This window comes from Idiotropiscis lumnitzeri, chromosome 6 (genome assembly GCF_059441095.1).
Source record: "Idiotropiscis lumnitzeri isolate Australia: NSW breed Sydney's pygmy pipehorse chromosome 6, RoL_Ilum_1.0, whole genome shotgun sequence".
NCBI lineage: Eukaryota > Metazoa > Chordata > Actinopteri > Syngnathiformes > Syngnathidae > Idiotropiscis > Idiotropiscis lumnitzeri.
The window spans coordinates 11,304,496-11,328,139 of NC_142396.1; the positions used below are offsets into that span (position 1 = coordinate 11,304,496).

The 23,644-nt window shown below is 39.2% G+C and overlaps 1 long non-coding RNA gene across 1 annotated transcript in view; it reads right to left on the reverse strand.

Moving 5' to 3' along the window:
- The window catches only part of LOC148335226 (uncharacterized), a 112,856-nt gene that overhangs the window by 24,314 nt on the left and 64,898 nt on the right, over positions 1-23,644 (reverse strand). Inside the window, exon 3 of the long non-coding RNA XR_015844159.1 lies at positions 5,027-5,102. This is a non-coding gene — a long non-coding RNA (uncharacterized LOC148335226). The remainder of the gene's footprint in view (positions 1-5,026; positions 5,103-23,644) is intronic.

Here is a 23,644-nt window from a genome sequence, read left to right on the forward strand (position 1 = left end):
TCAAGCAAACTTCATACATGCGCACAAAAGCAGCGGCATGAGTTATGCTGCAAATGTGTGACAGTGTTTGATCTATATTCACCTGAACCCTTGTGCATTTGGTGCTGTGAGCGTATACATAAATCAAAAAGATCCAAAAGAGCAGGTGCGCTGTGCAAAGCCCACACGCTCTGTGAGCTCAACTCCACAGCTTTGCTCCGCTTATTGCACTCCCGCAGTTAAAATAGGACCCCGGCGACAGGCTTCGCCGCTTCATTTGTTTCAGGGCGGGTGCTGTGGCGTTGGTGTGTCGGACACCTGCATTTGCACAGCGCTCGCAGACAAAAGCACAGCATGATTTAAGGAAAAACAAAAATAGACTTGAAGGAAAGCGCTAAAATATCAAAATGCATGAATACTGGACCATTTTGGCCAAAATTAAAAATACAAAATGCAGAATGGAAAGAATTTAAGGGTGACGTGAGGCATTTTCAATTCGCAGTCCAGGGGTCTCAATAATTTCATCAAAATACCCCAAGGATCCAGAATTACAGTAGACCTGACCCTCTTTATCCAGTCTTGCTAAAATTTGCATGTTTTGAATACGGCTTTTGTTACCAAGACAACTAGGAACGTAGCGAGTTGATCACCATGTGTTTGACCATAATGTATCATTTCACTTTTTGTTTCTATACAGGTGGCTCTCCCGACATACGAGGTTTCCAGTTAGCAAACGGCAAGCAAAGAACTAGCTTGCAGTGATCACCATAATTTCATTTTGATGTTAGAATTAAATATTAAATATTTGCAACTTTAACAACAACACGACTAAATGCTACCAAGCAAGCCCAACAATATAAACGCAGCGTAAAACTGTCCGTCTGTCTCACAATATCATATAAATAACAACAAAAACAACATTTTAAAACGTCTCAAGGATAAAGTTTAACAATATTGTGTTGGCACAGGGCCATCGGAAGCATTTGTGCACTCGCAGCTGTAATGTATTGCTTTGCAAAAAATTGGGGTCGGATGTCTGAAGCTGGATATTCCCAGAGAGAAGTGCGTGTCAGTTTGTCTTTATTAGGCAACAAGCGAGTGGAATCAATGTTGGGGAAACTGTACACCTTCTTCTCTCTAATGTGCCATTAAAAGCCATTCAGAGTGACTGAACAGTTGTCACCAGAGCTAGAGAAACACTGGGTAATCAATGGTAGTTAAGAACTGTAATTTATCACCTTGCCACAAGTGAGTGTCTACAAAGTGAGCCCCCCCTCACCCGCCAAGCCTCTTTCCTTGCAGGATGGAATGTACTGGGGGGGTGGTGATGCTGTGATGGGAAGCACACAAGGGTCAGGACCCAATTACTCTTCATCTGCAGAAGCACAGTTCAATTGGAGCATTATCTAAGCATATCAATAGTACAGAATTAAAAGTCATTGATTTGGTTAAAAGAAGGCATCAAGAGCCGGGGTGCCTTTAAATGACAGAACGGGAGGAGCCGATTCAGGGGCTGGAGAGTATTGTGTAATTAATGTCATTTAAGTGCAGAGGCAACTTTATCAGCAGATTAAACAACCGAGTTAACTTTTCTTTGGATCATTTTTGTGGGGATGGAGAACGCAGAAGCGGTGGGAATTAATAACTAATTTACAGCATTTTGCCAATAATAAAATCACAGTAAATAAATAAGAGCAGCAGCCAATGTATTCGTCGGTCGTCTGGACAAGCAGTGTCGGTAGCACAACAATAGCAAGAATGATGGATCAGTTGCCATGGATGTCGGACATTGAAGAGTATTGATATCAAGGGATGCACCAATACCAGAATCTGTATCGGAGCCAACTGCATGTGTCTGTACAGTACTCCCACTCATAAAAATGCACCGATACTACAACACCGATACCAGTTCACCAGTCTGAGATATACCTTCCATTTCCACAAAATAACTAAAACTAAAACAAAAAAAATAAAACAAAATAAGGAAAGCTAACTGAAACTGAAAGGGATCACTGAATTTATTTCAGTATTGCTGAACATACGTACAAAAGAAGAAACGTCAACAAGTAAACCAATTCAAACTTACAGAATTAACGAAATAAAATCGAACTACAATGAAATATAAATCTAAACTATTATAACCCTGGTGCAGATACTTCAAGGTGAACACAGTTACACTTTTCGCCGAAAGAAAATTAGGCTTTGCTGGAGCAGCGACGGAGGAGGCCGTCTACAAGCAGTCCAGCAGGCATCGAGATTCGAGGTTCATCGCGGCTTGGCTACGGTAGAGCCATCTGCACTCCCGTCATGTCCATTAAGGAAAAGTCAGCGCTTGTTTAATAAAGTACGCTATAAAAATACAATTGTATCGTAATGGTATTGTATAAAGTATCACCTGTGCTGCATTGTCACAGCTTCATTTTATAACGCGTGTTATTCTGAAGAAGCAGACGTACATTATTTTTTTCGTTTATTTTGTGGTTAACACAAAGAGGTAATATGGCATTCATATCCCTACTTGATTATATCACACTGTAGGTATTCCTTTTATATAGTGTCGGCGAGTGTTCCGAGTGAGACACTACATATCTGAAATGCCTTGTGTTACAGGCAACATTTAAGTGAAAAGAACAAAAACACACAGTTGAATGTTATAATGCGTTACATTTGAGTGAAACTGGATATATGCTGTTTGGTGTTTTTAAACAATTTCATTGAAAGAAGGCGCATTTTCCTCATAATTACTCAATCAAAGCAAGTACTCAATTTAAGTATATCTCAAGATTATGCGATATTGATATCTTGTCTCACAGCAACCACTTCGCCTTTATGCTTTGGATCATAGCTACATGGTCGTACTTGCGGCTACGAAGTGAGTTGAGTTCACTGTTGAGTCAAGCGTCCAGAGAGCCTCTCCCAAGGAACACAACCCCACGGACAGAAATCAAAATGCTAAGAATCCATCACGTTGTGCATGAGCAATCGGAATGACCGTTGGAGGGAAGGGCCAAAAAGGGAGAAAAATGTCTATTTCAAGAGCATTATTATTTTCATTAATCATAGCCCCGCCATCAACCTATCCTTATGCCTTAGGGAGAGATCTATTATACGCTCCATTTAGCCACAGCCATATTACCTCGTATGTTTTCCTGGCCGACCAAATAAGACTTAAGAGATAAAACAATTTACTGTTCATTATGAGCCATGTCAGTGGAATCAATCTATTAACCTACGTTAACAGGGATGGCATGGCAAGATCTTGCGGACCGAAATGAACTAAAACAAATGGATATTTATGCTTTGGATGTCTGCGGCCGTAAAACGACTGGGCATTCAATTCGCCCTCGGCTCACGGATGGCTCAATTTTTCCAGCGGGGCCGAGGCGCCCTCGTCGCCTTTAAGCAGCCCCTGACCTGTGAAAGATTCTAACAAATTAGCTTCTATTGTGAAGCCAAAGGTGCCATCGATGAGGAAATGCTCCAATGGGCCTAAAGTATGATGGCAGAGGCGAGGAACAGAGCAGGGAACCTTGACATGATTGAATTAACCCTTTGTGGGCAAGGTGCTGATAAGGATGGTGGTATGGGGTGTAGAGGTCTCAACTCTTTGTCTCGCTGACAAGAAACAGGTGCCACTTCCTAAATATAATAGCTGTGGGGGCATACGAACCACAAAACTTAGCATGGTAATTTCATTTATGTCAAATACTAGCAATGTAGTCTTTGTAGGGGTTGTTGATTATACTATAAGGTTGATTTGAAGCATTCTGATGAGAGAACCAAATAAATACAACCTAAAATACTGTATTTCTGAGCCAAAAGGTCAAACCCCATCAAACCTTTAAAAATGTGTCCAGATTGCCGAGTACTGAGGAGCCTTGACTCATGATAGCATTTCAGTCCCACGGTGGGGACAACCAGAATCTCAACAGTCCGAAAACATTGTAGACTATAATACACTTAAGATGACGCTGCTTTAAAGTCTGACCTGAAGTAAAGAAGTGGGAGGCTTTAAACTGGTCAGACTTAAACCTCATAGAGTTCAGTTCTCAACTATCATAAACATAAAAGTTAAACCCAATCCAAGTAAAATGGTGCACACCTCTAAACGCAAAGTCTGGCTTACAATTGTGTTTTTCTCCTGACGTAATCCGAACCTACACAGTAAATTTCGTAGAGTACATTTTACTCTACAAAGATTATATTTGGTCCCAGTAAACAGAGAAACGTATGATGGTAAAATATTCAACGTAAAATTTACTCTGTTTACTGACCCATTAAACCATTCCATGCAACATTCAAAAGAATTATTGTTAAATGATTGTAGAAGCGTAAGAATTGTAAAGTCAAAGCTAATATAAGCCAAACAACAGTGAGGCAGCACCTAAAATATGTTATATATTCCATTTAATCCTATTCATGTCATTGCATGGTCAAAATAGTTGTGAGCGAGGACACCGACATTATCATATTTTTAATCAGACTTCAACACCTGTGACACTTTCCATCACGGCGAGAGGAAGGTGCCACCTATGAATATATGTTTGGATAGAAAATTAAGTTCATAGGTCACTGGCGTCTGCGGGCTAACGGGGCAGGGAAATGGGCTTGTTTATTTTTACGCCAAGTCTGATTTCATTAAAACGGAAGAAAGGTCAGGATGACAAGAAGAGCAGATTTCGTCAGGGAAAGCGGACTGAGAAACTGGGGTGTCTGGCTCTACTAGTGTGCAGATAATTCTCTTAGAGAAGAAAAATGTCCATCGATTAAAATAAAAATAAAAAAATAAAAAAATAAAAAAACGCAGAAGGATCAGGAGCAGAAATTCCAGTGTTCATTAATATGGAAAAGCAACCAAAACATGGACGAGGCATCTTCAGCAAATGATTATTATTAAGCCTGCACAATATGTAAACATCTTTTGCCATCAAAACATTAGCTCACAACTCACAGTGGCAGGGTTTACCCAAGGAAATGTATGTATCTCATGGCTTTAGCAGGAGGTAAAGGGAAATAAATAAATAAAAGGGAAGAAAGGATCCCATACCGGAGTATTGCCTTCGGGGGAGTCGAAGTGTGGAGAGGACAATGGGGTCAAAGGAACTTGATTTGTATCTTGTGTCCTGTGGGACGAGAGAATACACCAGTCAAATCCAAGTTACCTGGCCTTTGGCTACCTCTTTGCTCCTGAACAATAAACTGGAATACTACAAGATATCCATCCCAGAGGTGGCCGAAAGGAACGGATTAAAGAGCTGTGTGTGGACGAGACAAAAGAATGAGGATGTACAGTATGACGACAAGAGAACTACACAGCCGCCAGGGCCATCTGTACAAACCAACACATTTCTTGTTAAACACAGGACATATTGTCTTTTTTAAACAGTCAAACAGGCGCTAGTAATCGTCTCAAAAACAATTGTTTTTGATGACGCTCAGTTCTATTGGAAATGACTTTCAAAATGTTACATGGTTGACTGGTTTGGTTATGTTCACATAATTCAAAAGGGCATTTTCTCAGCAATGTGAGCTGCGGTATATTTTCCAGGTTTCTGATTTACATTATTTTTTTTTTCATACCTTTAACATACCTTTCTGTTGTTTTGACTACTACATGGCCCAATTCAGGGTACTTTCAGTACCACAGCAATCAGAACAGCTTAATCTGAATGCTCAAAAAGCCAAAATACATTTAGTGTAGCTGATCCATGCATGTGGCGCCTGCAGTGGACTCATCGACCAAACACAACAGTTGGGTAAGTTTTAGTTTGGATGATAAGTGAACGTTCAGTATTTTTGACACGCAAAATTTAAATATAGTCAAGAGATCATCGCAAACGTTGCCAAGTGGTCACCCGACTTCCGTCTTGTTGCAAGAAAATTTTGAAAATCTTCAAAATGGTAATGTTTGTGACGAATTCTGACCTGAACGAGCATTTTGCTACCTTTGCCAAGTGTCCTAAATGTTTGCCACACAGTAGGATTGGGGCTATAGATAGATACCTAGCTAGCTAGGTAGATGGCTAGCTAAAACAAGCACTAACATGCTAACGTTAAGATCCAGGGTTATGAATCTTTGGAGAAAATCTTTTCAAAATTGAATTATTGTAATTTAAAAAAAAATGACTTGATGAATTTTCATATAAATTTGTACTGTACTTTTAATTCAATATAATCTCGTAGTCAAATGTAATATTTTCTTTTAATCACGGCATGTTAAATTGAGTTTCTCTTCAGTTAAATCAGTTCCAACTTCAACTGTATCGGAAGCATTTATCAACATTCTTCTTGCTCATCCATTTCTTTGTACTCTGTGTCATGACATAGTGTATATTCTTGCAGCTCTACCGAATTCTTGAGACAGTCTTCGTCTCGATTTCGCTTCCTCGATTCACTTCACTTGGACAATTCCATGAGCGCCTTTTGTATTTCTCTGCACGGGTTTATTCAAAAGTAAATTACTAGGGCAGTAACCAACGCCGGACTCACCTATTTGTGTGTTTAATTGGCCATGTTGTCGCTAGAGTTAATTGGTTCTCCGAGTCCAGGTAGTTACTAAATGTTTGGCAGCATTAGAACCTCAGCACTTTTCCATTAATGGCGCGTGAAATGAAATGTTTGATACTGCAAATAAAATCAGTGATATTCAAGGATGTTATGGTTGGTAATGTGTTGAAACTGCCATTTAATGGGTGCCGGAAGATTGGGGTAGTGTCAGCCGGAACCGCCTGGGCCCTCTCCTGACATTCCTAGTTGCCTCTCCATTCCCTTAACGACTGTCGACACTGATTACACAGACCCCCCGAAAGCTTGGAGCTGGGGAAACGGTCTCTATTAGCAGTCCAATTAGAGGCATTAGCATTTTCAACTTCATTTTGATGCAGTGATTATGCAGCACAAAATATAAAGCTCATATGGAGGTAAATCAGACAGCGAGAGCAAAAGCACTGGATACAGCATGTTGAGGGAAAGGAGCGAAAACTTTGCAACAATTTACTCCAAGAGTCTTAATAAAAAAACAAAAAAAAAACAGGACTGACAATGCCATAATTATGCATGTTCCATATAAATAAATATATATATATATATATATATATATATATATATATATATATATGTATATATGATGAGAAGTGGAGAAGGTTTTGTGTAAGCGTTCGCATTACATTAAAGCGATTTGATTGAAGGTAAAAAAGAAGGTATTTGGCAGTAATAATGAGTTAAGGCTTTTCAATCTCATTTCATGGAGACGTCACGTCATTGCGGTGCGTAAAAAATAATGGCTGAATTATTACTATCACCTTAAATGTCAACTTTATGCGTCATGTTTCAAGTGGGATTAAATTAAAGTCAAATATAAAGTCAATACTGTTACTCAAAACAACTTTGGCGATAAGATCTCCCAGCTGCCCATTCGGAGTGCATTTTGGGCTCCGGATGACCTCGTTGAGGAGGACATGCAATGCGAGCTACACGTTTGGCTGCAGTTACGTTCCAAAAAGTCCCATACATAACCAATCTAAGTTCACAAATGAAAGTGTCCCAAATCAAATTTGAAAAGAATGTAATTCTGCCATTCAGACTGTCATGGGGAAAAAAAACAGTTACAGGTCACCAACGGGCAAAAAAAAAATCTATCTGGGTCGCATTTTCCAGCAGTGTGAACGCAAAATGTTGGACGAGGTACAAGAACAACAATTAGATGGCAGAAGGTACAATAAACCTGTTTCTATTGTCAATCATACAACAGAGTAAGTTATGGCTTCCGACAAATATATCAACTTTGTTTTCAATTAATCAAACCTAGATTTCATGCTGAGCAAGTTCATTTGTGACGGATTTGAGATGTCATTATTTCAGTGGTTATACTTTTTGTGCCATTTTTGTTGGCACTGTTTCAAGAGGGTTGCCTTGGCTCAGTAAAGGTTGGGAAACACTGGCTTACAGTATGATATTCCAGGAGCTTGACATTTATAAATTCTATGAAAAAGAAAATACAAAAAAGAAAAATGAACTTTATGATGTACAAATTGCTCGAAGCAAATGTGCACGTTTTGCTACCACACATTCAAACTTACACAAGCAATCAATAGCATATTGAGATGTCGTCACGATGAATTTAAATCTGACTATTAATTGCAGCCGGAGTTTGCTTCAGATTGAGAGTCGTCGCGATTCCCACGACGACGCTGACGTTGACAAATGGTGTAAACAAAGCGCGACGCCTTTGGGTGACTGACAGATTTTAATGAGCACAGTATTGTGACGCTATCAGGTGAGCATGGAAATGAGGCCTCAATCTCTCCTCGCAAAAGGTTATGATCCCGTTTGGTAGGAACACACGCAGGTGGGCCAAACGCTTGACACGTAATTGAAATCCCATTTTTGAAGTGCTAAACGGACGGCGAGAAGTGACAAATCGGGGTCAGATGGTTTTAAATCCAAGTCAGTCATGTTTCACATCAGCACATTATTCTGCCATTACATGCACACAATCTCATTTAGGACAGAATTAGGGAGCGTAATCTAATTAGGTTTTCATGAGTTTTCCATCTGAGTATGTGAAACATTGTGATTAAACTACTGTACGTTAACTTAACCCCCCTGTTTCCTTGTGGGTCGAATTGACCCATTTTATAGTCAAAACAAAGAGTTATGTGAAATACTTTTTTTTCCTAGTCTGTCTAATAAAATTGATTAATTTCAACAAACATGCAAGTTGAGATAGAATGGGTACTATTTCTTTATATTTAGTGGTTTTCTTTTCACATATTTTGGTACTTTAACATTACCTGGGTCAAAGTGACCCAGGTACATTATTGCTTCTGTCTTTCTTAATTAGTGATATCGGCCAACATAATTAACTTAATTCAATGTGTTGATTATTACGTCACCCAATTAAAATTCAGCCATTCCCTAAGAAAAATGTAGGTATGGACAGGACAGTACAGGACGGGACACGAAACGACAGGACAGGACAGGACGTAACAAATCAGGGCTGGACAATTTAAGTGGTTAATTTTGCATTAACATACTACTTCATTAATTTAATGCCGACAATCATTTTAACGCGCTTAAATGCTGTTCGTTCTATTACTTTTCTTGTGAAAGTCAGTCGAAAAAATAATTTATAATCCTTGATCGCGGGAGAGCGCACATTGAATGGAAGCGAAATGGGTGAAAAGCTATGTATCGTCAGCGCTTCTATGAATAAATAATTTGTTAAAAATATGATAAAAATAATAACATTTTTGTGACAATGTATAAGGTCTTATATCTCACTCCAGTCATCTGATGATGGTGTGTTACTTAGGCCTTTTAATGTCTGCCCTCATTAACTGATTTTCTCAACTTGTCTGGCGCTGAAGTTAGCTTTCAAATGTAACATTTGTTTTTCTTTAGTTGTTTCAAGCTGAAGAACGTAAAAACCATCCATACATTCTCAGTCCCGCTTCTCCTCACAAGGGTCGCAGGCATGCTGGAGTCTATTCGAGTTGACTTTGGGCGAGAGGCTGGTACACCCTGAATTAGTTGCCGGCCAATTGTTGGATATTTTATAAATATATTTTTTTAATTTAAACTCTTCTAATTTATTAAAATATCAATTGTATATAGTTGAGGTGGGGGTCGGTAGGAAATAAGTGTATGTGCAACTTGTATATAATCTGTATGAACACACGGCTGTTGTTTGCGATAAATATTCAGTTGCTGATGAGCGGAAGAGATAAGCAACGTGTCTCTGGGGAGGTTATCGCAGCGGCTGCCACATTTGGATATATTTTATCAGAGTTTATCTACCGTTTATCTGCCCGGCGCGTGGCAAAGCGCAGACATCAAAACAAGGGCAAGATTTGGAATCAGAATGAGCTACTTAGGGAAATCGATAAATCTCTCAATGTAACCTTTTGTGTTGATGGACAATTAAACAGCATTTAAAGTGCTTTTAAATGTTAAGCGAGCCATTTCTATATCTAAGACTTAAAAGTCTGTGTTCCCCTCACCCAAATGTTTTCTATTTTTTTATGAAGGAAATGTCAATTATCCATTCGGTCTCGGCTCATTAACATCAATGTATGACATTATATAGCAATACAATGCACAGGAAGGACTGAAAGGTTGAACGCTTAAGAATATCAGATTAGCCGTAATATATTGAATAAATCCCATCTGTGCGGCCTCGCCGATTTGTTTTGATGGAAAACGCACTTTACGCTGCTTGCGTTTCCATCGGTAAATAACTGAATGACACAAATTGTATTCCCTCTCACCTACACGTGAGGGGAGCCAATCAAATCGCAGCAGACTCGCCGCTCATGTTATACCTTTTTGCCAATTTGGGCCGCCAAAGGTGGGACCTCTTTTGAAAGAGTGGCTTTTAGATTAATCATATTATCCGTAGGTTGGGAAACAAGAGCGCTTCTTGACCTCCTCTTCCATAAGAATCCATTATCTTAAACTATCACAGTAATCCTGGCTTTGGGAGGGGGCTGGCGGGGGAAGCCAAGGAAGCAAGAATCAAGCCTAATAGATAGCAAATAAGATTAATCTATGATCTAAGTGCCGATTACACTTGGACCTGCCCTTGAACACTCAGGTGCAACCTTGGGATCTGCATCTGCTCTTCGATGCCAATTGGATTGGAAAAGTCCCTTAAGGGTCCCGTGTGGCCGAGGCACATTTGGCCAGGGCCTTCCCCCCCTATAACCGAGCCACCCCTTGGAGTTGAAAGGTCAAGCAGCTCTCAGTTGACCAGAGTCAAGGTGTTAAATGTGATAGCTAATGGTGGCTTGTGACAAAACCAATGGAAGAAAAAAAACATTCACGGGCTGTCCCGACATTTTCCTCTAATATGATTTAGTGCTTCATTAAGCACATTTGAATTTTCTATTATGCATTTATTCACCTCAAGTTGAGCATTTAACCTGTTACGTTCCGGGTGAAAACAATCTGATAGAAAATTTAAAAATTGGTGAATATTTTCAAAATGCAAAATAGTAAAAAAGAATATAAATAGTTGGGAAAAAATTTGTATGTCACATAAAACTAATTGATTTTGTTTCTGGGATTCACCAATAATTGAAATTACCTAAAACACAGAAATCTAAATCCAAAAATATTTTAGGATGACCTTGTTCTTTGTTTTTTTAATAATGTATTCATTTATTAGGTTTTTTTTTCATTCATTATGAATTGACTTGGTATATTGAATATAATGAGCCGGCTGAGACGCAAGAGACTCAAACGGGTGACCAGAAATGCTGAATTTATATACCTTAATAATAATAATAATTTTTTTTTCAACTACTAAACACTGTTGTATTATTCCCATGGCCGATACTTCCACAGACTACTAATTTAAAACCAATTTAACACAGAGACATTAACTATGTAAGTGTTTCATTACCTTTTTTTAAAAAAAAAAATGCAATCTGATATAAAAAATAAATAGAGTAAATAAAATATGTAAAATTCATTTACTTTATGGTTTCCATAAAAAATAATACAAAAAAAAAAACATTATTGGTTGAATTTTTTGGGATGGATCAACATACAATGGGTCAAGTTGACCCATGAACATGTTTGGGTCACCAAAACAACACAACAGTAGCGTAAGGCATGCTGGTAGATGTTTTGGGAAAATGTACCGCGTTCACGAATCTCCTTTCTACTCTAATTAAGCACACAGCGTTGTAATAATTGTTTTGTGATGGACTGAACATGTTGAAGATATGCAGATCAATACGCAAGACTTTGCCTCTCCGAGCTTAAGACAAACACAGACACGGGGATCGATCCGCGCCTCGCCTCAGTTTGACTCCGAAGCTGACTATTTGATTAATCTGCCGGGGCCGGGCCGGCGCGAAGAGCGAGTCGGGCGTACAACAGCTGATAGTTTCATGCCATTAGGATGGCCGGGCTAATGAAATTTCATTTAATTTGTCAGGAAGAGAGTGCTAATGTTAAAAAGCTTTTGGGTAATAAAAAAAAAAAAAAAGAAGTAGTAAGGAGCGATGTGAAGGAAAGCCTTAAGTAATTACTGGCTGTATCTGAGGTTCTCATGATGGAATATTTACATTACTGTCATGGAGGTCCCTAAGAGTAATTAAATTAGCGTGGGGTAAGCTCTTTATTCTCACATTTTTCTGAGAGAAAAGGCCTAATATGTGAACAAAGCCACTTTTCCCTGTGGTGGAATTGCCTTGAAGGCTTAGTGAGTATCTCATATAGCATATTAACCCTGCCGTTATGTGTCAGGTCAAATTGACCCATTAGAAAATCGACTTAAAAATAGGATTTAATTTATTCTTTTCTTGATTGTGACCATTTCTTTTAAAAGGGAATTTTCCAGATTTTGGTATGTTTAAACATAGCGCGGGGTCACAGTGACCCGTCAGCACTGTAAGAAACAAGAGACTATAAATTAAAAAATTTATAAAAATAAAAAATGGTGTCGTGTACGGTATTTTGGGTATGCAGTATTTCATTTGAATGTAACATCCTTCTGTCAGCCCTCCTGCAAGGTTATTGGTCAAATTGACTTATTTGAAAACGTTGCTTACTTTAAAAAGTCTGATTTCATTTATTCTGATGGCTGCATTTCGTTTGTTTTGTAATACGATATTTTTTATTTTTATTTTAAACGCACAGAGGGTCAGACTGACCCGTGGACATTATTGGAAAGGTACAGAGTCAAGCCGAGTATCCGTGTATGCTTCATACTGAGTAAGGATGTATATTTTATAAATTAGGATTACATTTATTCGGATGTCTTCATATTATTCATTTCCTATTGAAACTAAAATCATTTGAATTGCACTTTTGAATTCCTGATGCCTCAAAGTAGCTTGGGTCATATTGACCCGTGAACATTGTTGGTCAGGTACAGAATCAAGTCTATTAGCCTTGCATGCATCATTTTGACCACATTGAATGAGCAGGTTATGCCCCTTTGTTTAATCTCAACATTAACCCGGCAGTTATGTTGCTTACCAACATGGTCCCGTATAAAAATGGAGATTCAAAATATGTAAACCCAACTGTTTGAATCTTAAACATAAAACAGAGAGACAAAGAGAATTTCATATTGTATTCACCAAAGCATAATTTACAAAAGTCTGTTAGCCTCGTGCTAACACATGATGAAAAACTATTTCCTGTATTTTGCAGTGTTATTGGATTCTTATTCTTATATTCTCAATAATTACACACAGGACGGCTAATATTGAACCATGAATATTGCTAGTAAGCTGGTGCCTCAAGCCTTTTAGCCTTGACTGCGTCATTCAGACTATATTGAGTTAGCAGGTAACAGCCCCTCTGTTTAAAATCAAAATTAAAGCCTTGTCATGGCCCACAGGGGTGACAACGGCAGAAGTTAAGGGAATGAACGGCACCGCGGAATAATGACCGATGGCTTTTATAGCAGGGAGAGAGGGTTAAGCGTAATGCTATTACAGTTTATTTTCCAAGGGTACAGGCCTCATAATGGTGTTAAAAAAGGTCTTAAGAACAAAATAATCATAAATCGGGCGGGCGGCGTGTTGCGTGTGACATCTCTATCAGGCCACATCGGCATCCTTTCTCACTCCATTGCAGCCTCACCAAGAAGATGTGCCAGAGGTGCCACAGAGAATGTATCTGACCGCCGGCTTCCTCTAATGAATAACTTCCACTTGAGCTCCTGCAATGTAAGCAGAAAGTCCCCCTACCATGAATCTGAGCCGACAGCCGACATAATATAAAGGCGACAACACTTGTATGACTTCCATTTTCTTTGCTTTCTATTGATTTTCAGTTAATAACGCAGGGAAATACTAAACGGTCGCGCTGAGCACCTAATAAATCCTGTCTGAGCTTTTTTTATTGAGGCGAATTTAATAAAAGCAGCGGGCAGGGCTTGGGGATTTGTCTCTGTGAGTGCAAACAGAATGAAAAAAATTGCGACGAGTGAGGAAGGGTAAATCCACCGCAAATAGCGCAACCAGAAATATGTGGGCTTTTTCATTAGCAATCAATTGGGATAAGTGGGAGGAAAATGAAAGAGCAATTTAGAAGAAAAATACAGTGAAGCCCTGCGTATTTGCAATTCACCATTCGCCAACTCAAATACTCAACCTAACCAACAACGATTTGCTAAATAAAACAGCAGCATGACGGAAATATTCCAGTAGAGCTCCTTATGGGGTGGATGACAAAAAAAGCAGGGTGGTAAATTTCTCAAGATGATACAGAAAAAGGAAACATCTATAACATGCTCGATAGTGGTCCTCGAGGACCGGATTTGGACCCTGTTGCTTTCTAAGTGATTTATTTTTAAGGGTGATGTTGTAAAATTATTTTTGAAATGATCTATTTAAGCCTCCTGTCCCATCGGGAATGATTTCCACCCATAAATCATGGCAAAAGAAAATCTGAATACAACAGGTCGTTGGTGTACACCGAAGCAATAAACGAGTGCAATAAACTAGTTTGTGCAGCAGCATTAAAAAAAAAAAAAACGCAGCCCAAGAAAGTATTTGTGAATTCATTTTAGTTCGTAGTCATTAAGAGAAGGTTCCACCTTGAGCATGGACATGGACAATGTTGTTTAAGCATAGTCGTATAGACTGTGACAATTTTTGTGTAATGTATATACATTAATGGATTTTAAGATTTATTTAAGTGCATTGATGGAAAAATGTGGTTTGAAAAGTACTGTTTTGAGTCAAGATTGGCTCTTTGAAACACTCCTGGGGAATCAGCCATCTCAAAGTCGTAAGTAACAAATTAGCCTCCTGAATAGCACTTTGATTTGATTTTATTTTATTTTTTTTGCACATTTTGCCCGACAGCGGAATGATATTTTTTTGTTCAACATTTGTGTGCTGTATATTACTGTGACCGAACTGAAGGTTGTTCATGTCAAGGCTGTGTATGCCATTAACAGCATCATAAAAATGATCATTAATAACTATCTAATGATATGACTTATGAAAATAGTCTGTCGATAGAAAACATCTCCCCTCTGGGTGACATACCTCCACTGTCATTCCATAAACATCAAAACATATCATTAGTATAAAAAAAAAAAGCCATGGCTGTTTTAAATGAAAGGCCCGTATAATGCACGTTGTTGTTAGAATACAACAACATTGCCATCCTTACATTCACCCTTACGTAAAGAAGGACGTTTGTTTATATGTAGCTAAAACATTGGCTTTCATATCCATGACGCCAATCATTTCAGGCAGCCGCTCACTGAGCCAAAGGTCCTGACGCAAGCTAATTATGTGCCTTTGAGGGCTAAATGAGCGCGCCAGCCTTTCAAAACACGCAACAAGAGCGCAAATAAGATAAGTTGACAATTTTGCAGTTACACATTTAGCTTCATTACAAGTGCTCATGTCAACGTCAATGGCTTGACCGTTTAATAACCGCCTATTACATTTATGTAAGCAGTGTATGTCCTTGTATGCAGTCTGCGGGATTCTGTAGGCACACAAGAGAAGATGTGGAAGGTAATCCTACTATTATAAAAAGGCTGAATATTCTACATTAATTTTATCAGTGAAACAAAAATTAACCTCAAGAGAAACGACGCAAATGAGTACTTTGCTCCCATTCCCCCATTCGTTGTGTAATCAACAAAAAAAAATTAATAAAATACCAGGGGAGTGGAAAGACTCAAGAGCATGTCATCAAGTTTTGCTGCCATGTTACAATCCAGACAGAATGACAATCTCTTGTCGGAGTTTGTCTTTGAAGGATGTCGGAAAATGCTGCGACAAAGATGGTTAACTGTGTGTGACGGTTTCTTCATAATAGACGCCTACCATGTTTAATGATGGTTCAATATAACGAAGCTGAGTTCAACTTTTGAGGCGGCACTTTTTGTGGTCCCACACAATGTACTCCCTGGCAATTGTGACTAGATGAAAACATCTGTCAAATTTGCTGAGCATTTGAGTTTGAGAAAGCCTGCAAATAGGACATTTATTCTTCTTCAGAAGTAATTACCGACAAGAGTCATAATAGGTTATTATAATTTTCAATTTGTATAACATGAATTTAAATGATGCGAAAAGTTTCAGTAAATGCTACAGTACTGACTATTATGTACAATTATCGTACACTATGAATGAAATACTAATTACATTTTCTTGTTAGGGACTTTGTCATTGAACTTCATTAATTTATCATTTACACCTAAAGTGAATGAGAATTAATAACCAGAACTCAAAAATGTGCACCACTGTAGTCATGAATAAAAGCAAATATTTGAGCTAATAAAACTGTGAATAGCGCATACGTCATCCTCTATTCTGAGCAGTTCGACCATGAAGAGTTCTCAACATTCATTATTATAACGCCACTTTTCAAAATTTCCTCACAGGCCTTTTGTTTGTGTGAGGGGGAAAAAAAGCACACCGGGTCAAGCCATTACTGGGGCTGCCCTCGCACTAGTTACATTTTCTCACAATTGAAAAGCGAGAGTGAGAGATTAGCAGACAATTGATTCCGGGGGGAGGGTGGGGCTCAGGTATACACAAATGATAACCTGCGCAGGTCAAGTATCAACAACAGCGACGCTTACATTGATGAAGGAAAAAAAAGGGAGTATGCTGCCTTTGAATAATGAAATTACATACACAAGTTGACACACAATGAGTTCTCACAGTCAGGGATGTTGAACATGTCATGTAACAATGCAACACAATGTTTTATTTCCCCCAAAAAAATCACGTGTTTGAGGACAACACAGCGTCAGAACACGTGGCAGGATCAATCGGTTTAATTGTTTGCAAAATTGGTGGAATGTTGTCAACTTTTAAAGGGAATTACCAAGAATTTCTGGGACAAAACCAGGGAATGGATTGAATTGAAGGTTGGCTCTAAATAGGGAGCTATAAAACAGTTGGGAACATTTTATTTTCAGAATTGCGACTTAAATCACCAGATTTCATGCAAGTAAAATGAATATGAGGATCATACGTATTGCCGGAATATTCACGAGCGAGGCTTGAGAAGTATGAGGGAAGATTCATTTTTATTTGAAATTTAAATGGGGCTTTTATGAAGGGTCTTTTTTTGTTTATTTCTTAATGTTTAATTTGTGGATCGTCAGAATGAGTGAAATTTAACTCAATATTTATGTTTCCTCAATGAAAGAATTGTTTGCTCAATAAAATATTTAAAGTTTGTTAAAGTTACTATTACTTACAAATAAACCCACTGCGTGTATATATTTATTCTCATTATTTACAAAATCCCTCAGCAAAATTGGGTGTAGATCATAATGAGACGCAAGGACCCATGCCCGAAATTGAACAGAAAGTTGGACAATTCTGGTTTGAACCAGTGAACTTGTGCCACGGCTAACACTGAGAACAAAAAAAACAACAAAAATGTGAGGTTGTGCTGTTTTTTTTTGTTTTGTTTTTTTGCCTCCACACTAAACTGTTCGTGGAGAGGCGAGTCAAAGTTTGATGATTTTGAGGTTTTGCCATACAAAGGAGGATGCTGTCGCCTTTCATCACTGCTTGTAAACTTTATTATTATTATGAATATTATTAATTATTATTCATAACTCAATAGTTCACCTCACAGTGCTTGCACATTGTGGCGCTTGAAAAATGACCGACTCTCCATCTGCACTCGAGCGGAGTCTAAAGTAATTAAGTAAAGACACTTTAATAATCCACGATGCAAACATCAAGCGCATCAGTTTACAGGATGCGCAGACATATGGTAATTATCTTTTACGGCGCTAATATAATCTATGGAGGCCCTCCCCTGTCCTCTTGAAGACACACAGTCATTATCATATTGCACAAGAGGAATCATTTGCTTGATTGGACTGAGCTTTTAAAAAACGGGAGAGGTGCGGGTACTCAAATGAGGTTGTTTAATGTCCTACATCATTAACAGTGTGCAGATTGATATCCATGAAAATTCAAAACATGTCCGATAGACACTTGCACGAGATTTGATACTACGAGGAGATCCATCCGTCCATTTTCCAGTGTGCTTGTCCTGATTAAGATGGCGGGTGAACTGCAGCCTATGCCATCTGACTTTTGGTGTAGAAGCAAGTACACCCTTGGGCTGGTCGCCAGTCAATCGTAGGGCGCATATAGACAAACATGCCTTTACACCGTCCTGTCCTTTCAGCAAAGGAGGAATTGCACAGTCCATTTGGTGAATATCTGTTGAACAATTACACTTCGGTAACAGTCTGAAGAAGCCAATAAGGTGATTAGTTTTAGTACAAAGTTATTTTTCTCAAATCTTTTCACATTCAATGACCACAACTACGAGAGAGGGACTTTGGGAAGTCGGATCGGCTGCAGTCCATCCCTCACTTAGGCTAACGCGGAGGTAAAGCAAATATTTGCTTGGAAAACACCGATGCCAAAAATATCAAATATTCCAGTGAAACATTTTCAATTTTAATGAGGTTTTGCATGACGGTATACACAGATTGTATACAGGCCACAATAAAACACACCAGACACTTGACACTGTACAGTATATTGTAAGTGGAAGTGGAAAGTTTTAGACTATCCATCTATCCATCCAAAGCCCCTTCTCCTCACAAGGGTGCCTATGCCAGTGTTCTTCGGGGGGTAGGCCGGGTACACTCTGAACTGGTTGCCAGCCAGTCAGAGGAAGACAAACAACCATCCGCTCTCACATTCACAGCTAGGGACGATATGGAGTGTTCAATCAACCTACCATGCATGTTTTTGGAATGTGGGAGGAAACCGGAGTACCCGGAGGAAACCCACGCAGGCACGGGGAGAACATGCAAACTCCGCACAGGAGCCGGATTCAGACCCACGACCTCTGTACTGTGAGGCCATGGTGCTAACCAGTCGTCCACTGTGCCGCCCAGTTTTAGACAAGCGAAATAATTTCCATATTTAAGCTGATAGATCAAAGATGATCAATTTAAATGCTGAAGAGGTTACTTTTTTGTTTTCAGCGGGGCAGAAAGGATTAAAATTCCTAACAGGATATATGACAAAAATAACATTTTAAAAATAGACAAAATAGATCATATTAATAGATCAAATGATCAAAAATATTTTTTAATATCATTATTGAAAAAAAAAAAACCCAAGTATTGAGCGTGTATGAAAATTAACTGAGGATGTTTTCTCGTGCTGCGTGATCAAAATTTCTTATGCCATAACCCCAAAACACTATGATTTCAGTAAATATTTGTATAAAAAGCACTTAAGGTACATAAATCCGAAACAATCTAATAAAAAAGAGAAAGTACGGCAGTAACTAAGCATGCCTTCAGACCACGTGACCACAATTCTTAATTCTCATCAAAATGGTTTATTTGCCGACCGTTGTAAACTGACGGCTGCTTATTGGAATAAACATCAAAGAGTCAGTCATCACAATGATAGTAAAACTGCTAAATCGGCTAACCTTTCGCTACAATATCCTGCCATTGATGAAGTCAAATGTTCAGGACACGGTGTTTGTTTTGGGGAGTGTGTCCCTTCACATTTAATAAAGCAAGCAGGCGGCACAAGGGTTTCCGTTGTTTCAGAGGCGGCGGTGCAGGACCTTGTTCATCTACCCAGCTGCTATTATTCTGTCAAGAGCTTCTGTGTTTTCCCGAGAAAAGGAAGTCATTTCATTTCCACCTTTTGTGTGTGTCTGAACGCGAGCGACGCTCTTTCAGCAATATTCACTCCATTCAACTCCCCTCTCCATCCGAACCAAAATATACAAACGTTCCGTCGGACTGCGTGGCTTGCCAGTCCCAGAGAAAATGGGAATTTCCTAAATTGGTGTACCTGTCAACATTGGCGGTTTCAGCACTTTTTCGTCTCGGGGGAATTCTGTCTCTCTCTCTCTGTGTCACAACTGATTGACAGAGACTGAAAGCCAGATGAAGGGCAAAACTTCCGTTTTTATTATAAGTAATGCAATATTTGTTTTTAATGGACGCTCAAATTGAATCCTTAAGACCAAAGAAAATATATGAAGAAAAAAAAATTATGTGTTTGGAATCAGTAACTCGTTTCCTATTCCCTAATCACTACTTTATATGGATTTTATATTATGAACTAAGTAGTTCACTAAAGAGTTAGGCCATGATGTATTTTTTTAATGTTTAAAAGTCTCAGGAGTTTTACTAGTGTAAAGCCTACAAAGTAATGTTTAGTTGGTGTCCCTTCAGAAAAAAATATAACAAATTCATCCATTCTAAAACCATGACATTGTTTTAAATTGAACATATTTTTACAAAATTAATGCACAGCTTTTGTTTTTGCTTGTAACTCTGATTTTTACGGCTTGTCAAGATGAATTCTGGAATACACTGAGGTCACTCTACAGGAAAACCGATCATCGCTATACATTCAAACAGCACTAGACGCTGATCCACAAAGGTGGACGGCTTCACAGTGGCCAACTTTACATCATCCGCAAGTGGAGATCTTGCAGTTGCTTACATTGCGTGCATCAATCTCCTGCAGCGAGTCCATTGTGCTTCTGCCACACGCCTCTCCTACGCTAAATTTAATGGGAATGACGGGAGCCACTTCGAATGGCCGCAAATCAAGTCAGCTGTGTTCACTCCCACAACGGTGCAAACACCTACTTCTCCCTGTGGCTGCCTATAAAAATGCCAAAAGACAGAAAACTCCAACCATGCACACAGATAGACTGCACTTCGCTGAAGGTTTGTACTGGGACCCAAAATAGAGCCCTAAAGATTCAAGTCAGCAGCAAAGACCCTTGCATGCATTGGACTTTCCGCACCACAGCAAATCCAGAGTGCAACGCACCTGTCGCTAAACGCAACTGGCAAAGACTCCAAGTCAATTCAATGTTTTATATTCATGGCCAACAAGTGTTTGACACACAAATATTTCCTGTCATAATGACTTTACTGCTTTATTATCGTCAGTTAGTGATCGACTGTGGCAGGTTCTGACAAAAGTAGCATCTGAAAATAAATGACTTAACTTGAAATTTCTTTCTAACTCAATTGCATATCCAGTAATCTCCGGCTTGCAGTTTTTCCTCCACTGATGTGCACAATATATGACCTGTCGTCCTCACGGGGGGAAGCAGACACATTAGGAGCAATGACGCTAATAACATCCGAGCACTCTATACGGAACATCAGCACACAGCGATGACAAACCTGTCACGAGGCGTAATCTAGCATGGGGTCGTAACATCCTCGGAAAACCATAGCGATTTGCCCCTCTTTCCATGCAGTCCCCCTAATAATGGAGCGCACGTAAATCCTTTACCTGCCAGCTGGCTGCGAGTTCACCCATAAAAAGCCACACAGCGTTACGGTGATGAGACACATCAAAGGAAAGGGTTGGATTCATCTTCATTTGGGAAAACCTTTACCACTAGCGCCTTTTGGTTTTAAAATGTATATTGCAAGAATATACAACACATATTTGAATAAATATGAATTATACTATTCTCAATGGCACGTGAGATCAGATCAGTTTAATTTCTCATTTAAACGTCTTTTTAATCTGCAGCTATACAGATGCCACATCAGTTTTGTGGACATTGTTTGGCATGCTTAAGTCATTCGGTGGCGTCACCTGTTATTTTTTTCCATGAGGTGAAAAAGAAGGTGTTGAAAAGAGGCGTGGCCTTTATTTTATCATGATGAAAGCAGAGATGGTTTGAGGCCTAGCGTCTATTATTTGACACATTTGTCTATTTGAGGTACGGCACTTATTAGTTTACAATGACTGCAGAGATTGCTTTCGGGTGGAGGTAGACACGACTATTGGAGTAAATGCACTATAATGGAGTCATAAATGGCATTTATTTGTCCATGATTAAAGATGAGATTACTTGAACCACAGTCTATTAAAGGAGCGTTATATCCTCTAAAGTCAAATTTCGTTCAAAGGTTTTACAAGTTGATACTAAGGTGAACATGACATAGCAGACATCTAATTGACGTGCGGTGTTTATTTGTATATGACAAAAATGAAGACAAGACGAGGCGTTGTGTCTATTAAAGCAGAGGCCACCCGTTGAGGAAATACAATCTGTAACACTAAAGGCTTAATTTATTCATATCAAATAATATATCAAGTGTAGAAGTTATTTTCGCTATTGGTTCCTTGAGGTCAAACTTCCTTAATCAATTGATTATTCACAGCTATTAGATAGAGTGGCTGAACTTTACACTTTCAATTTCACACCTTTATTAAGAAGATTATAAAAAAAAATATATATATGACTGTTTATTTACACTTTTACACCACATACTGAGGACAATGCGTCCTTTATTAGCCAAATAGTGTACAAGATGAATGTGTTGTCTAAAGGAGGATGTAGGCTTCTCATGACAAGATGTATGCGCGTGCATCAGGAGAAAGGAAAGGGATGTTTTGTCTCGCCAAACATGACTGGGATGTCAGCGCTAATAGAAAAGATTGGTGAATAGGGTCCCAATCCTGAGACTCGCTGGTGTTAATCCTGTTCTAGATTGCTGCGCCGGGACCACTCGTATTTACATATGCAGAGAATCCCGCTGTTTGGCGCGCACCATTGACACGACAGAGCAATTAATCATCCCCAAATACTCCCGCCGTGCAACAGACGAGCCTCGCAGAACATGCTGCTGCAGAGCGTTTTCGCATGTGTGAAGCCAGCGGTAAAGAACATTTTTCACAACAAACCTCCTCTGTAATCGCCCTTATTTGTCACAGGCCATTTCTTTAGTTATTCTTTAGTCAACAGAAAGCATAAATCTTTATGTGCCAAATCAATTTGAATCCAATTTCAACTCAGTGTAAGGTGTATATTGCACTATTGTCTTGACTTCTACATGAAATTAGCCTTGTTTTGATGCTGTGATTTCATTAGCATAAACATTTTAATGCACCGCTGACTGCCCCTGGACCTCGGAGGATAAATCAGCACATTAAAGTGAATACAGTGTATGCTACAGCGCGGAAAAATGTAGTAAACTGTAACTATTCACGGGGTTCGGGTCCAATCCCATAATAATTAGCAACAATATACAAATAATGGACTTCAATTCCTCCTCCTTGAGTCATCACTTTATTGAGGTTGAGGGTTTTGTGTCTCCCAATGATCCTGTGAGCTAAGTTGACTGGGCCTTTATGCCCTTGTCATGATCATCCAGAGCAAAATGATGGTCCTTAAGGGTGGGTCCACACAAAGGATGGCTCTGGATCAAGGATCCTCCATGATGATAAGTTTTACCTGGTGCTGGGGCTAGATGGCGATAGCGCAAAGAGACACGTGCATAGAGAGCCGGGTAGCAACCGAAGGTGGGCACCTAGACAGTCAAAGCTTCAGCTACAGAAGCTGCTTCTAAGGACATAGAATGTCACTTCTCTAGCAGATAGATCTAGAAGCTCTTACTAGATATAGTTGGGCTCGCCTTGACACACACCTTGGGCTCTGGTACCAGTCCCCTTGAGATGGGTTGGGCTCTATTCCACTCTGGAGTTGCCCACTGCGAGAGACTCCAAGCAGGTGTGGACATACTTTATTGTGCGTCAGCCTGGTGCCAACTTGTTGGGGTTAAAAAGTTCACCATTAACACAGCGAATGGTGGCAATTGGGCGCAATATTTTGAAGACCTCCTCATCTCCATCTTTCAATCAGGAAGCAGAGTATGGGGACTCTTGGGTGGGCTCTT